The sequence below is a fragment of the Mesocricetus auratus genome, unplaced genomic scaffold (assembly GCF_017639785.1).
Source record: "Mesocricetus auratus isolate SY011 unplaced genomic scaffold, BCM_Maur_2.0 Super-Scaffold_6730, whole genome shotgun sequence".
In the NCBI taxonomy this organism is placed as follows: Eukaryota; Metazoa; Chordata; class Mammalia; order Rodentia; family Cricetidae; genus Mesocricetus; species Mesocricetus auratus.
The window spans coordinates 5,832,093-5,849,724 of record NW_024429184.1 but is presented as its reverse complement, the minus strand read 5'-3'; positions in this window follow the sequence as shown (position 1 = coordinate 5,849,724).

Sequence of the window (17,632 nt, the reverse complement as noted above, 5' to 3'; positions counted from 1 at the left end):
GCAGAGTCAAGTGTTGAAAGGATTAGAAAGCAGTCTGGGAATTCATTAGTGTTGGAAGAAGGTTCAGCTCTGGGCAAGTTTTCTTCAGCCCTACAGGTGTGCTGAGGAATGGTGTATGATTCAAGAACAATATCCAATCGTAGTACTACGTTAAGGGCCAGTCCAAGGATGCTGAATATTTTGGAATTTGTATTAAGTTTGTCTAACGGGAGATCTTACATGTGTAGTTTTGATGTGACTTTATAATACATCGCTTGTAATCAGAGGACTATTGGGAGCAATAATAAGGTCAGAATATTTTGAGTGACTCATGGATTCTTTAAGACAGTTTGAGATATTTCTTAGGTCAGATTCCCTGAGAAGCAGAACCTAAGACATGAATTTAGACTCTGCTACCTTTTATTAGTAGAATTTTTGTAGATATTGTTTCTATGTCATTTACACCACCCTGACTAGTAGCTTGTTACTTGTAAATAGCATGGACTTATATGTCTTGCTTTGTTATCCACAAAACCTTTGTCTTTTAATGAAAATGTTTTGTCCATTTACAGTTAATGAAATTATTGAATTATTTGTGCGCAGGCATATCACCACCACCTGCTATGCAGTTTCCCCTCACTTTCCCTGCCTTATTTGGGTTAATTTTATTGTTTCCAAATAGCCATTTTAATACTTTAAATACATTTTATTCACTCTACTTTTGAATTAGTTTTGGTACTCACTGTGAGTTTTTCTAATTAAGTTTCCTGACTCTCATACCAGTATTCTTAAAGTTTATGTTCTACCAGTAAAGTAAAATATTAGAACTATTGCAAATAATTCCATTATGTGTAAATTTTTGTGATGTTTTGTCACTTATTTTGGTTATATAGTATCAGTCACCACAGTACAATACTGCAACGTGTTCTCTGTAATCAGTTAACTTTTCAAAAATAGTTAAAGGAGGTATAATTTTTAAAAAAGTATTTCTAACATAGTTTGGGATCATGCTGGTTTCGTACATTGGTGGTTGCAAGTTCTCCTCTAAAAGTCCTGGATCCTCTATGTCCTAGTTAACTAAGACACTAAGTTACCTAGTGTCTTAGGTTTCTATTGCTGAAACAAAACACCATGATCAAAAAGCAAATTGAGAAGGAAAGGGTTTATTCAAGTTGCACTTCCCCGTTGCTTCTCATCCACACAGGAAGTCAGGATGGGAACTCAAGCAGGGCAGGGACACGGGGCAGGAGCTGATGCATGTGGGGGGGCGCTGCTTACTAGCTTGCTCCCCATAGCTTGCTCAACCTGCTTTCCTATAGATCCCAGGGCCACCGGGGCGACACCACCCACAATGCGTCTGGGGCTTCCCCAGTTGATCGCCAGTTAAGAGAATGCCTTACAATTGGATATCATGGAGGCATGTTCTCAACTGAGTCTCCTTCCTCTCTAATGACTGTGATAGCTTGTATAGAGTTGACATAAAATCAGCCAGTGTGGCTAGATTTTCAGCACAAGCATGGTTTTTGTTGTTGTTGATCACGTGTTAGGTTCAGTTAGAGACCCGTTGGTTACAGCCAAGACACGTGTGCACCCTTAGGTTCACTGTGCTACGCTGGTCATTGTCGTGGATCGTAGGAGGAGTCATGGTTGGTAAGCACTGCTGGTTGCTTCCCTCCTCTTCTGGAGCCATGAAATCTAATCCTCAGGAAGAAGGCATTTAGGTCAGTTCTAGCTCAGGGGCCTATGTGACCTGTTTCTGAAGTGCAACAGGGGCGGCAGCAGCAGGAATGACCTTCTACCTCTGAGAGGCGTCCGAGTGAAACAGCAATAGCAGAAGCCTATAATGTTTTTTGAGTCTTTTGCATCACCTTGACCAATAACTCAAAAGACAGCTTCTCATATCTGGTGTGTTGGGGGGTTTTGTTAGGTTGTCTAAGACTGTTGGAGGAACTGTTGCCAGCCCAGATGGAAATTCTTAATTAAATTGTATATGTGCATTTGTACCCTAACTAATGTATATTATAGGCATTTTAGGTAGATAGTTAATAATACGATTTCCTATGACTTTCTAAGACATTCTTATTTTTATTTTACATTATATCTCCTCCTTCTGCATTAATCTCTCCTTCCCTGATTAGAGACTCTCTTTGTGTCATTACCCTGGTCAGAGCACCTGCATCCTACTAATAACATTGCTGTTGCTCCCTTTTTCCAACCCTTGCAATGGTCCCCTTTTACTTTGCTGACTCCTGTGTTTGCTCCAGGTTATATGCTCACATCTGAAGATTTGAACTAGGACCATCAGATGAAAGAGAACATGTGATGTTTGTTTTCTGGGTCAGATTACTTCACTTAATATTATCTGCCCTAGGTTCATCTACTTATCTACAAATTTCACGCTTTTATTGTTCTTTACAGCTAAATAGTACCTCATAATGTAGTATCATATTTTCATTGCACATCCATTTAGGGCATTTAGGTTGTTCTTGTTTTCTAATTATAGTGAGTACAGCAGCAATGAACAAGGCTGAGAAATTATATACGGAGTAGAGTGTTGAGGCCTATGGACCTATCAAGGCATATCATAGCTGAGTCATTTTTTATACCCCATAGATAAGTGTAGTCCTTAACTCTTATCAAGGAAACTTCTCTTTGCGACAGATGGAGACAATTACTGAAAGCTGTAACCCATAAAAATGCAGAGTTGTGGAGCCCAGTTCCAACTTATACCTTTGCAAAACACACTTGCATCTGAGTCTCAGGGATTATTGTGGATGATGGGGCGGAACGATTGCAGGAGTTAGAGAAACAGGAAATTTGCTGTGAGATTTCGTCTTCTAGGAAGGGTAAAAGCTACCTCCATAAAGGATCCCCAAACGACAGCGTTAACATGAGTTGAACACGATGGTACCAGCGGACATGCTCAGGTGATTGGTAAGAAAGTTCAGGAGGCTTCAACCTTACACAAGAAACTACGGGAAACTAAGAAATGCTGAGTGGGAGAAATAGTCTCCCCCAGGGAAGAGCACATGAGTTGGTTATCCTGTACTGAAGGATGAACATAAAAGTAACATTATTTCTATTTAAATATATCTAATTTACTAAGTAAAAATATTTATATAAAATGTGTGTACGCATGTGTGTTTACACACACACACGCACACACACACACACACACACACACACTCATAAACTCAAGTGCTCTTAACTACTGAACCATCTCTCCAGCACCAAAGTATAATCTTTTGTGCTTGGCTCCATGGTTGGCATTTTTCATAAACTCCATTCCTTTTCCTAGATCCAAGATTTTGTCTGACATTGTCTACTTCAACCCAAGGAAGTTATTTTGGTATTCCTACTAGTGCCATGACTGTTGATGACATGATCTCTTGCAGCATTTATTTTAAATTCTCTGCATTTTACCATCATTTATTTAGGCAAGTTGGCCATTTTATTTTTACATCAAAAATCAGTTTCATTGGAATGGACTTTACTTGCCCCAAAATGCACCTATATTACGGGATATTTAAAACTTGGTTTAGGTCCTTCATAGTCACAAAACCTAAGAAACAAATCATTTCAGTTACTTAAAAATCACCCTGTATCCTTTTACAATGAACCACCTTCTTTCCGCAACAGTTGCGGGCAACCACCACCACTACAGGCCATCTAGTCTGTTGTTTTATACGAGCGGAATCATATGCCTTGGTGCATGTTTTTCCTACAGGATGTAACATTTTTGAATTGTGCCCAATGCTGTGTTTTCTTTCTCGATGTGTATTATTCCTTTGCATACACATGCCATAGTGTGCTTACATAATCACTGTTGATAGACATTTTGATAGTTTTCAGTTTGAATCTGAAAAGCTATGTGTATGTCTTTGCACAAAACTCTTCACTTTTCTGGAGTAAAGATATAGGAGTGGGATTTCCAGGTTTTATGACCAGAATATATTTATCCGAAACTAACAAACATTTCTATGAAACGATTTTGCCATTTTACGTTGCCACATGAAACACATGAGAGTGTTCAGTGTTTGATGTCCTCGCCGCCACAAACTTTGTTATTATTATGATTAGTATAATGAGCAAACATTAATATTATGTGGATTTAATTTGCATTTCTCTAATGATAAAAACTTTAGTTAGAGGTCCTTTAGTAGCCGTTTGATTTATTCTTAAGTGTTTTAACACTTTGCCAATTTTCAGTTGGGGTACTTTTCTTTTTTATTGAGTTGTAAGTATTCTTTACACATTGCAGAAAAAAATCTTTGGCAAATATTCGTATTGTAAATATGTTTTTCAATCTATGTTTCTGAGGAAGAGAATTTTTATTCTGAAGTCTAATTTATCACATTTCCTTTGGGGGATTCATTCTTTTATCTAATGTCTAGGAAATCCATGTCAGCTCTGCTTGATGTCATGAAGTTCTTCTACACCTTTTTCTACAAATCCTGTGCTTTTTGGTTTATGATCATTTCAAGTCAATTTTTAGACACTACGTATATTAAGAGTTAAAGTTTTGTTTTTTTAAATATGTTGATATCTTCTTCTTCCAATATTTTGTTACAAGTATCTGTACTAATACTGACACCTTTACTGGGACCAATTTATCAGAAGCATGTCGCTTTACTGGCATCTACTTGTGGGATGGGTCAACTGCTCTGTGAGTCTGACCCTGTGTGAATACCACTCTGAGAAATTCCTGAGCCCTCCCCTAAGCTTCAGAATCAAGTAGCGTAACTATCATAATGCTTTTCTTCTTCTCAAAATTGTCTAGGCTATATTTAGACTTTCAAATTTTTTACGTTAATTTTAGAATACACTTGTCAACTTTTATAAACAAGCCATCTGGTATTTTGATTTTGCTTATAGTAATCCTACAGGTCAATTTGAAGAGAAATTCTATCTCAAGAACATTGAAAGTTTAATACAGCTACACAGTATACATACATTTGTCAATGGAGCTGCTTAATAGTTACGTTGGATAACCTTGATTGTCACCTTGACGTGCCTGGGAATCAAAGACCTTCAACTGACGAATTGTCTCTATGCGATTGGTCAGTGGGTATACATCTGGGGGTCATTTTCTTAATTTCTAGCTGACACAGGGTCCTGTGGATTGAAGAGGTTATGGAAAAAAATTGTAGACAGTGTCATCCCTGGGCAGTGGCTTGTGCTGTGTAAGGAAAGTGTCTGGATGTGAGCCTGGGAGCAGGCCAGTGAGCAGTGTTCCTCTGAGGTTTCTGTGTCAAGATTTTGCCTTGAGTCCCAGCCTATCCTTCCATCAATGATGGAGTGTAACACGTAAGGTCAAATGAGCCCTTTCCTTGTTCCTCCCTGTGTGGGTTGGTTTTACGTCAATTAGACAAAAGATAGAGTCATTCGGGTGGTGGGAGCCTTAGTTGAGAAAATGCCCCTGCCAGAATGGCCTGTGTGTCAACCTACGGTGCACTGTCTTGATTAGTGATTGATGTGGAGGACCCACCCCAATGATTGATGTGGGAGGGCCCACCCCACTACAGCTTCAGGTAGTACTGGGTGCTTTCATAAAGCAGGCCGAGCAAGGCATGGGGAACAAACCAGCAGGCAGCACCCCTCCATGGCTTCTGCTTCAGTTCCTGACTGCAGGTTCTGGCCCTGAGTTCCTGCCCTGGCTTCCCTGGATGAATGACTACAGCTCTAAAACGGAGTAAACCCTTTCTCCCACAACTTGCTTTTGGTCATGGTTTTTATCACAACAATAAAAAGAGCAAACAAGAAAAGAAAAACTGTTTCGTATGTTCTGTTTTTACATTTACTTTGTGAGACAGAGAGAGAGAGAGAGAGAGAGAGAGAGAGAGAGTACATACGCATACACCACGGCTTGTGTGTGGAAGACAGAGAACAACTTTGACAATTTGTATACTTGGTTCTCTCCTTCCATTGTGTGGGTCCCAGAGATCAAACTCAGGTCATTAGAACTGGCACCAGGTACCTTTTACCTGATGAGTGATCTCAACAGCCCACCAATGCTGTTTTTCATTAATGCTTTCCAGTGTTCAAGTCTAGCGGTGTTGTTGAAATTATCCTTTTTAAAAATATTTTATTTTATGAATGTGACTGCTTTGCCTATATGTAAGTATGAGTACTGTGGGCATGTCTGGTACCCCATGAGACCAGAAGAGGGTGTTTGATTCTCTGGATCTGGAGATACAGGCAACAGGGTATGGGTGCTGGGAATTGAACCTGGGTCTTCTGCAAGAGCAACTCTCTTAGCCACTGAGCCAACTCTCCAGTCCCATTTCACATCTATTTTTTATAAATAGTGTGAGTTTTACATCTATCCTTGTGAAGAAATTTGATCTACAGTTTTCCTTTTATGCAATATCACTGTCTGGTTTGGGCACTGAGTTAATTCTGGGTCCCGAAGAGCTGAAATGTTCCCTTCTCCAGTTAAAACTGTTTTTCTAGGATTCAGAAATGAAGCCATCTGGACTTGAATTTTATCTGTGGGAAGGTTTCAAATTAAAAATTCACTTTCTTTAATACATGGATGGCTATTCAGATGATATATTTATTCTTTAAATCGGTTTAGTTTTTCTGATAATTCTGGTATTTCAGGGTATTCTGGCCCATTTCATCTAGGCTGGAATTTTACAAAAACTAGATTTTAACGGTATATGGAAAACAGTGTTTACTTATTCCTGATTAGATAATTTATATTTCTTTCTAAAAGATTAGCTAGAAAATTGTTAATTTTCATGATTCCCCCCAGCTTTTAATTTCATGATTTTTTCTCTGTTATCCTTTCATTTGGGGGTTCAATGGTAATTGTTAGTTATTATCTTCTTATTCTATTTATTTTCTGTTTCTTCTTTCCTCTCAGCTCAGGTTCTGTTATATTATTCGGGTTAAAATGACAAGCATTTCTTCCCCATGGGGGCATGGCTCTAGTCTCCTTTTGTCATATTTACAACCATCTATCTCAGTCGAGAAGACAGTGTCGGAGTGGGGGAGATTTTGGACTAGAAGGGTAGTTCTAACAGATCATGTGGTCCTTCTTGCTTAAAATACTAATTATGAAGTTTTATTCATAATGATGATGTCTTCCATAGATAAAAATGAATGAGTGGTTATCAGACATTTGATGAAAAGCAATATGTACACATATTCTTGTAATGTTTTAAGATTTCAGGTAAGGGAAAACGTCACAAATACTTATTTAAAATAAAAGATCACTACAAACAGAAAAGATATCAGGTTGTCTCACAGTGTTGTCTTATATCAGTGGAGAAGCATCTGTGGAAAAGTCAGTGGTCTAGACAAGTTATCTTACAGAGAAAATGCTATGAAAAAATGATATCAAGCAGAACGGGCACAGAAAATATTTTTCTTGTGTATCCTCATCGAGAAGTTACATGCTGTTATATTCTAGGTGTTTCTGAGACGAATCAGAGTAGCTGATTGGAAAAATCATCGAGTAGATGTTCTGGTAGCCTAAACTAAATGAATTTAAACATTATACTCTATCAGAATCACAAATAAAAGAATGAAAACTTCTAGCATAACTATCTTAGATAACTCTTGAAATAGCAAATTCTCAGAATAAAAATAACAATGTAATGTTATCAACATGATAGACTATGGGGGAAAATTTCTGTATCCCAACAAAAATAAACAGTTGAGCAGTAAAAGAATGTTGAATTATGCTGACCTTCTTATCATATAAAAGCACATCTGTATATGTGTCCATAGTGGTTATTTTATTCATTAAGCACACTGAAAACTACAATAATATCAATAATCCACTTTATGTAAGTAAATAGAAACTAATACAATGTAAAATTTGATTTTCATCTTCCTCTTAACTTGGGGGGGGTAAAATATAAATTATATGAGGAAAAAATCGAGAGACATCACTAATCTTAGGTCATTTCTGATTTCTCTCTTCTTCTTACTGTCCAGGAAATCTGCAAGATTGTATATACCCATGTTAATATCTTGGGCCAATAAATGTGTGGAGACATATGTAGAGGCATTTAATTTTCAGTTCTCCAGTCTCTGTTTCTCTTCCCAATCCTGGAAACTATGGAAATGTTTGTTGCCCCAGAGGGTACAATAAAGGGTAAAACACCTCAGTGTTAGGACATGAGCAGCATGCCACTCTGAGGCGATCCTGAGCCAACTTTGCCTAATTATTTATCTTTTATTTGTTATAGCAGCAAACCTAACCTATTCTGACTGCTACAAATAGAGATAATAGAAAGCTAATGATGATATCATAAATGCTAAACATCAAACATATCCAAGTTGTTTAGCTTATGTGTTTTTGAAAGAGTCTCTAAGCTCTTAAGATCTGTTGTTTATGAGATAAGTGAGAAAAAAACCCACTTTGATGATTATGGAGAAAGATGCAAAATAAAAGCTGATAAGTGAATGAAACAAAGGTCACCAGGTTGCTGTTTAACACTGAGGCACAAACATAAGTTTTCTTGATGAATTACATGCACTTAACTCACGATTGAATCAACACAAGCCTTCTTATGTGTAATGGAACTGCTGTACATAAAGTACAATCTATTAGAAAAATGTAAGAAAATAGCACAATAAATAAAGTATAGTTTTGAGCAAGAGAAGACAATGTCCTCTGCAGCATATGAGCATCGTGGACCTACACACACCAAACTGTATGCAGGAGAGAGAAGGTGATCAGATGTTCAAGGTGCTATAGAAAAGCCTCTAACTTCTGATCGGAGTATGTGGTGTGTGTGTATGTGTGTGTGTGTGTATGTGTGTGTGTGTGAATTTAGTAGCTGAAGTTTTGAGAGTACAGTTTTTCATTGTTTTAGGGACGGGAGATGATCAGGTTATGATGCTCTGAGGTAGGGAGAGGAGTGACAGAAGAACCTGAGAACAAGATTTGTATCTGTTTTGACGCTGAGGGAGTTTGAGGAAAGGCCCACGATGGGCACAAGTCTCCTCTGTAGGAACAAGCACGAACAGAACCAAGGAGACCACGTGCCGTAGTAGAGCATGGCCCTTCTCGTATCTAGAGCTCAGCTCGGTGTGACCATGGCTGTACCATGAGTGGGCCAAATGTCTGTTGCAAGGCATCTTTCCTGTGCTTCTTATTGCCATGGGCACTGGATCTTGCCATCAGCACCTTCTAGTCATGCTTGAGGACGGTTATTATGTCACCTCTGAGTCCTCAATTCATTGGTGTACCTACACCCAGTTCATTTGGTTATTTCTTAGAATTCCACTTTTCATTCCCAGATTCCAAAGCAACAAATGATCAAATTAGTTTCATTGATCTCAAAAAGAGGTTCTTAGAGAAGCTCGTAGATTATAGGGAACTTTTCATTATTTTTACTTCCCTTTTTTAAATTAGAAAACATGGGATTCCAGAAATCAAAGAAAGACATTTGTTACCATTTTTCAGCAACATATAACACAAATTGTTGAGCTGAGAGTTAATAGTACTGGAAAAACAAAACAAAACAAGGCAGTTTTCAGTTAGTCAAGAAAAGCTTAGGAACATACCAGCCCCACTGAGCCAAGGACAGCTAAGGTCTCCAAGGCCTGAACCTTTGCAAAGCTAAACCACTCAGCAACAAGCCACATTCTCAGTCTCCCCACACCTTGTCTTTGTGTCAATCAAACTCTCTTCAGCTCCTGGAAATTCCCATCATAAGCTACTGCTTCCAAAGGCATTTCCTCTTGCTGCCACAGCACCCCCATTTTCATTTTAAGTGATGCTTCTCAAAGGGTTGTACGAAAGCTTCAGCAGTCGGGATCATCTCTAGTGCTAGCTAGCATGCTGATTCCAGGCCCTTCACATACATGTAGAATCTAGACCTGGGAAGTGGGTATGGGTGTCTCCTCTTAGAATGGACCGCTTAGGAAATTCAAATGTACACTAAAATCCGACACAGAGCTTTAAAAATAAGCCATCCACTTCCATTACAAAGCAATGACTACCTCCTGATTATTTATGAACACCAGGGTACTCCTCTATCTGATCAAGTTACCTTCAAACTATAGAGACAAACACTGAACTCCTTTGGACTTCTTGTGGTTGGACAAAAGACACCTATAAACCAAAGGACAAAACTGGAGCCAGCATCCTCTGCCCTTTTCACCTTCAGAATTGTATTAATTGTGTTTACTTTCCCACCTATGCCTAAACCTGATAACCACCAACTAATCCCTTGCATGTTGTCTATTTTTCTTCTATTGAGACTTCTAAGAATCACTACATATTCTACCTCTTTGGTGTATTTGTTGGTTAGATTTGTTGTCAGCTTGACACAAGCTCATGTCATTTGTGGACAGCAAACCTCAACTGAAACCGAGAAAATGCCTCTAACAAATCAGCTTATAGGCCAGTCTGTGGGGGGGGGCGTTTTCTTGATTAATGGTTGATGTGAGAGGGTCCAGTCCACTGTGGATGGTGCTACTTCTAGTCAGGTAGTCCTGGGAGGTGCAAGAACAGTGGCTGAGAATGTGTCTGAGAGCAAACTGGTAAACAGCATTTCACCGTGGCTCTGCCTCAGTTCCTGCCTCCAGATTCCTGCCTCAAGTTCCTTCTCTGACTTCTCTCAATGATGGACTGTAATGAGGATGTACAAGCCAAATAGACCCGTTTCTCCCTAGGGTGTTTCGGTGAGTTTTATTTTTAAATCACATCCACACATAGCAAACTAGAACAGTACATTTTCTTGTACATTTCCAGTCTCCATCCCTAAATACCGCCTTCGTTCATGCCTTCTCAGTTATCAAGCAGATGACCAGCTCCACTCCCCTCTTTAGTTTTAATGTCTCTCTCTCTTCATTTAAACTATACACTACAACTAAATAAGCAGTTCAGAATAGGACTCTGTACCTGTTAGTGTCACAGAAGCTCCAATCTTATGGCTTTAGGATGTAAAAGAACCATGGTCCCCCCCCCCCAGTACTCTACATATGATGTATTCTGGTGTCTCAAAGCTACTGAGAAGATGCCTTATGTTTCATTCAAAACAAAGTCTTAAGCGTGATTTTTCTCTTCCTGTAGTACCTTTCTCCACTTACCCTTCTTGCTGCATTGTCCTCCCATCCATCATTCAGATTAAGGGGACTCCATTGTCTACAACTGGCATGCACTAGCATCCCAGTTACACTTGTTTAAAAACACCTGTGCTGTCTGCTGTCACTGAATTGATTCGCCTGACTTTTGATTCCGTTGGTGTAAGCTTCCTCTCTACATGACAAAGAGATCTTCGAGTGTAGCGCTTCAAGTGCAGGCTAGGGACGAGAAAGAGAGTAAAATGTGTGTTTGTTTGGATCCATACATTTCCCAATTTCACCAAAGCATGAGGGCAAATGTTAGCAGATACCAAGTTGGTTTTAGACAGACTTGTAAATCCGTTTAACTGAAGACTGATGGTACATTGATGAGCCACCTGACAATTAAATCTGCAGCAAAATGAAGCATTTTCCTCTTTGTTCTCAGTCTCTTTCTCACTGATGTGGAGAAAAACAAAGTCTGACTCTTTATATCAACCGCACCCCACACAATGTGGGGTAGATCCGAACCTCACAGTAGTTAGACTTAGTTTACGTGGCTCAGGAGGCAGGGATACTGACTGACAATCAGACAACAGAAAAAAATTAGCAGCCATAAATAAGGCCCAGATTTTAGCTTCAAGTCAATTTCAAAAATAGATCAGTGGGTATGTGTTCATATCAGCGCATGTGGAACAGATTTAGGTGTGTTTGTTGACTAGAAAGATAATAAAATCCAGCATTATTGGTGTGTTCTTTGCACAGATAACAGGAATTCCAGCAAATATGAGTTCTCTATTGGCTGCTTTGACTGTGTCCCTTAAAGACTGCTCATTGCAGGCTTTCCCCAAAGTGGTACTATTGGCAAGTTGTGGGACTTTGAGAGGCGGGGCCTGGTGGGAGGAGCTTGAGTTACTGGGGGAGCGTCTTGAAGGGCATTATGGGACCACATCCACTTCTAGTTTAGTTTTGATGCTAGTTTTGATGCCTGAGTCAGTATTTTTTTTTGCTAGAATGTGCTGCCTCCCTGCAGGCCCCCCAAAACAAAGGTATTAATTGAACATAAACTTGAATCTCCAAAATAAGAGCCCAAAGCAAAGATTTTTTTTCCCTTCACACATGAACAGACCTCTGTTATTTTGTTGTGGTGATATGGCAATGAGAAGCGGGGGGTGGGGATATCTCGTTTGTACTCTTAACAAATAAAGCTTGCCTGACGATCAGAGGGTGGAGCTAGCCACTAGTTAACCATAGAGGTCTGGAGGTCCGAGCAGACAGACAGGCTGGGCAGAGAGAGGAATGTAAAGCCCCAGGAGACAGAAACTCACTTTTTTTTTCAGTTGAGAGGGTGGTGAGGTGTGGTGTGCCTGCGGCTTGCTCCTTTGTCTCTCTGATGTTTCAGCATTCCCCCCTATGTCTGACTCCAGGATTTTACTGTTAAGACCTGATGAGAAAGTCCTGTGTATATGTCAATAAAGCACTGTTGGCCAATTGGGACTAGGAGTCGAGGAGGACTCTGGGTAGGAGAAACACAGGGAGTTATCATGTAGCCTGCCAGAGAAGCAAGATGTCCGTCCGGTAAGAGAAATACTTAGATGGGTTAAATATTTAAGTTAGAGCTATCCAGTGGGGAAAAACCAAAGTGGCAGACAAGAAAAAGGCTTCTCTCTACGAAGACCGATTAGAGCTCATGCTACATTTGGTGCCCAGCTTTAAGGCATGACTTCATGAGAAAGACACTTGCCTGTCTCTTGGAGCCACTGGCACAGGTCAGAGCTGCTCGGTAGATTCCCACCAGAGTCACCGCCTTGCCAGTGAGGTTTTCCATTGTTTCCCCCCGCCCAAGCATCTAAGTGAGTTTGGAATATTTATTTTGTTGTTATAGCCTCTCTGAAGCACCTGGGCTACAAATGCCCTGACAGCTGGGCTTACCTGCCCTAAACTAGCTGGCTCTGCCTTCAGGCAGCTCCTGCCCCATGCTCAGGGCACACACATGTCTTCTGCACACTCCCGTGTGCACTTTTCAGACAGCAGGCTCTATCTCCCCCATAGGTGGCCGGACATTTGGGAATTCTTAAAGGGAGGAATTAATTAAAAGAGTTTTTTTTTACCACATTAAAAAATGGGAAACACTATTACAATGGAGGGAGTTATGTGTCTGTATGATAATGCAGAGGATGGTTTGAAAATGGAACCATTAAATGAGAGAATAGCTAATGTTAGATGGGACTGATGTCATGTCAGTTTTACCTTTTTGTTTTTATCACTAAAAATGTTGGTTACTATGAGTGCTAAAATACAAGTTTCAGATATACGTAATAAAACAGATCATGGAGATATTCAGATCCAGACAGAGGAATTTAACGGAGAACCAATTTCAATGTTGCATTGTAAGGTTAGAGAGGAGCAGCGCAAGGTTTTCAAACAACCAGCTTTAATTTATAAAGGAACAACTGCCAAATGATAGATATGCCCAAGGCTGTGCAAGAGTTAAATGAACTCCTGTGGAAATGTTAGATTTAAGGAGATTGAAGGAAGTGTTAGTCTCATACAGCATGCACTCACCTTTTGTGAATCATATGTTGAATGCCTGGCCAACTTGAATTAGAATTATCCCTCCAATGCCTGAACTGGCCTTCTCCTGTAATCAGATTGATGACTACCTTAACTATCATCATAGAACCTTTATCCAGCAACTGATGGAGGCAGATGCAGAGCTCCACAGCTAAGCACTGGGTCAAGTTTCCACAGTCCAGATAAAGAGAGGGAGGAGCAATAATATGAGCAAAGGAATCAAGACCATTTAAGGGATGCCCACAGAAACAGATGACCAGACATAGTGGGAGCTCACTGACTCTAGACTGACAGTAGGGGTACCTGCATTGGACTAAACGAGGCCCTCTGAATGTGGGTGACAGTAGTGTGACTTAGGCAGTCTGTGGGGCCACTGGCAGTGGGACCAGGATTTATCCCTAGTGCTTGAATTGGCTTTTTGGAGTCCATTCTCTTTGGATGGATACCTTGCTCAGCCCAGATATGGGGGGAGGGCCTTGGTCCTGCTTCAAAGTGATATTACAGACTTCGTTGACTCCCCATAGGAAGCCTTACCCTCTCTGAGGGGAAGGTAGGGAGAGCAGTAGGAGGGGAGGAAGCGGGAACTGTGATTGGTATGTAAAATAAGAAAAGATTGTTTTAAAATAAGAGAATGATAATTTAACCCGCCTTCTGGTGCCCTGCTCAGAGCCTCCTGAGGCCTTCAGACTGTGCATGGGGAAATCCATCAGGGCAGACTAGCACATCCAGAGTCTTCCAATGCTGCAGTACTAGTCCTGCCTCCACCCATGGGAAGAGGAGAGCCATTGGAGTATTGGATCTGCTTACACCCACTGGACGAGAACCTTGGTGCCATACCCACAAGGAGAGGGAGAGACCACACTGGTACCCATTGGAAGAAGGGATGGGAAGACAACAGTATAAGAACACAGCCGACAACAGAAAGATCAATACGATACCACCAGAGTCTACGGACTCCACACCGGCAAGACCTGAGCATCCCAACACAGATAAAGCAGTAGAGAGTGACCTTAAGAAGATGATAGAGACCCTCAATGAGAAAATCCCTTAAAGAAATGGAAGAAAAAAAAAACAAACAAAAAGTTCAAGAAGTGGAGGAAAAGATAAACCAAAAATTACAGGAAACAATTCAAACAGTGCAAGGTTTGAACGCTAAAATAGAGACAATAAAAAAAAATATCCATAGTCTGAGGGGATGCTGGAAATAGAAAAGCTGGATAAACATTCAGGAACTACAGATGGGAGCATAACCAATAGAATGCAAGCGATGGAAGAGAGAATCTCAGGCATTGAAGATACACTAAGAAAAATAGATTCCCTGACCAAAGAATATCTAAAGTCCAACAAATCCCAAACACAAAATGTCTAGGAAATAAGGGACACCTTGAAAACACCAAAGCAATGAATAGTAACTATGGAAAAAAGGTGAAGAAACCCACACCAAAGGTAGAGAAAACATGTTCAGCAAAATCATACAAGAATACTTTCCCAACCTAAAGAAAAACATGCCAATGAAAGTACAAGAAGCTTACAGAACACCAAATGTAGTGGACCACAAAAAAGTCCACTCACCACATAATAATCAAAACACCAAACATATAGAATAAAGAAAGAATATTGAGAGCAGCTAGGGAAAAGGCCAAGTAACATATAAAGACAAACCTATCAGAATTACACCTGACTTCTCCATGGAAACTCTGAAAGCCAGAAGATATTCTACCAACACTAACAGACCACAATGCCAGCCCAGACTAGTATGCCCAGCAAAGATTTCAATCACTATAGATGGAGAAAACAAAATATTCCATGACAAAACCAGATTTAAACAATACATATGCACTAATCCAGCCCTACAGAAAGTTCTGGAAGGAAAACTCCAACCCAAGGAAGTCAACCACACCCAAAAAAGTGTAGGCAATAGATAATCCTACTTCACCAGCAGTCAAAAGAAAAAAAGGGGGGGGGAATATCCACACACAATACTAACAACAACAACAAATCCAAAATAAACAGGAATTAATAATCAATGGTCAATAATATCCCTCAATATTAATGGTCTTAATTTGCCTTTAAAAAGACACAGGCTAACAGAATGGATACGAAGACAGAATCCGGCCTTCTGCTACATACAAGAAACATACCTCAACTTTAAAGACAGAAGGTAGCTCAGAGTTAAGGGTTGGGAAAAGATTTTCCAATCAAATGGACCCAAGAAACTAGCAGGTATTGCAATCCTAATATCTGACAAATTAGACATTAAACTAAAAATCAATCAAAAGAGAGGAAGAAGGTTATTTCATATTCATCACGGGAGAAATCCATCAAGATGAAGTCTCAGTTCTGAACATCTATGTCCCAAATACAAATGCATCCACGTTTATAAAAACAAATATTACTAAATTCAAATCACACATAAAACCTCACACACTTACAGTGGGAGACTTCAACACCCTATTTTCACCACTAGGCGGGACCACCAGATAGAAACTTAACAAAGAAACAAAGGAACTAACAGAAATTATGACCCAATTGGGTTTAACAGGAACCTATAGAACATTCCATCTAAACACCAAGAGTATACCTTCTTCTCAGCACCATATGGAACCTTCTCTTAAATTGACCACATACTCAGCAATATAGAAAACCTCAAAAAGTACAACAAAATTGGAATAACCCCCTGTATCTTATCAGACAACTATGCTTTAAAGATAGAACTCAATAACAACACAAATTGCAGAAACCCTACAAACTTGCAGAAATTGAACAATGTACAATTGCACCATTCCTAGGTCAAGGAAGAAATTAAAAAAAAAAGAAATTAAAGGCTTCCTAGAATTCAATGAGAATGAAGACACTACATACCCAAACTTATGAGACTTTTGAAAGCAGTGCTAAGAGGGAAGTTCATAGCACTAAGTGCCCGCATGAAGAAACTAGAGAATAGTCACACTAGAGAATTAACAGCACAACTAAAACTCTAGAACAAAAAGAAGCAAACTCACCCAGGAGGAGTAGACACCAGGAAACAATCAAACTGAGGGCTGAAATCAATAAAGTGAAACTAGGAAAATAATACAAAGAATCAATGTAACAAAGAGTTGTTTCTTTGAGAAAATTGACAAGATAGACAAACTTTTGTCCAAATTAAACCAAAAGGCAGAGAGAGAACATGCAAATTAACAAAATCAGAAATGAAAAGGGGGACATAACAATGGACATTGAGGAAATCCAGAGACTCATCAGGTCATACTTTGAAAACCTGTACTCCACAAAATTTGAAAATTTAAAGGAAATGGACAATTTTCTGGATAGATATCACTTACCAAAATTAAATCAAGAACATATAAACTATTTAAACAGACCTATAACCCCTAATGAAATAGAAGCAGTCATTAAAATCTCTCAACCAAAAAAATCCCAGGGCCAGATGGCTTCAGTGCAGAATTCTGTCAGAAATTCAAAGAACAGCTAATACTAATTCTCCTCAAATTGTTCCACACAACAGAAGCAGAAGGGTTATTGTCAAACTCTTTCTTATGAGGCTACAATTACTTTGGTACCCAATCCACACAAAGACATAACTAAGAAAGAGATCAATATCCCTTGTGAGCATTGATGCCAAAATACTCAATAAAATACTGGCAAATCCAATCCAAGAACACATCAGAGAAATCATCCACCATGATCAAGCAGGCTTCATCCCAGGGATGCAGTGATTGTTTAACACATGAAAATCCACCAATGTATTCCAACATATAAAGAAACTGCAAAAGAAAAACCCATCTAGCTAGAGCCGTATGACAAGAAAAGGAAATCAAGGAGACACAAATTGGAAAAGAAGATGTCAAACTTTCACTATTTGTAGATCATATGATAGTTTACATAAGTGACCTGAAAAATTCTACCAGGGAACTCCTACAGCTGATAAACACCTTCAGCAAAGTGGCAGCATACAAGATTAACTCAAAAAAATCAGTAGCCCTAGTATATACAGATGATAAATGGGCTGAGAAAGAAATCAGAGAAACATTACCCTTTACAATAGCCACAA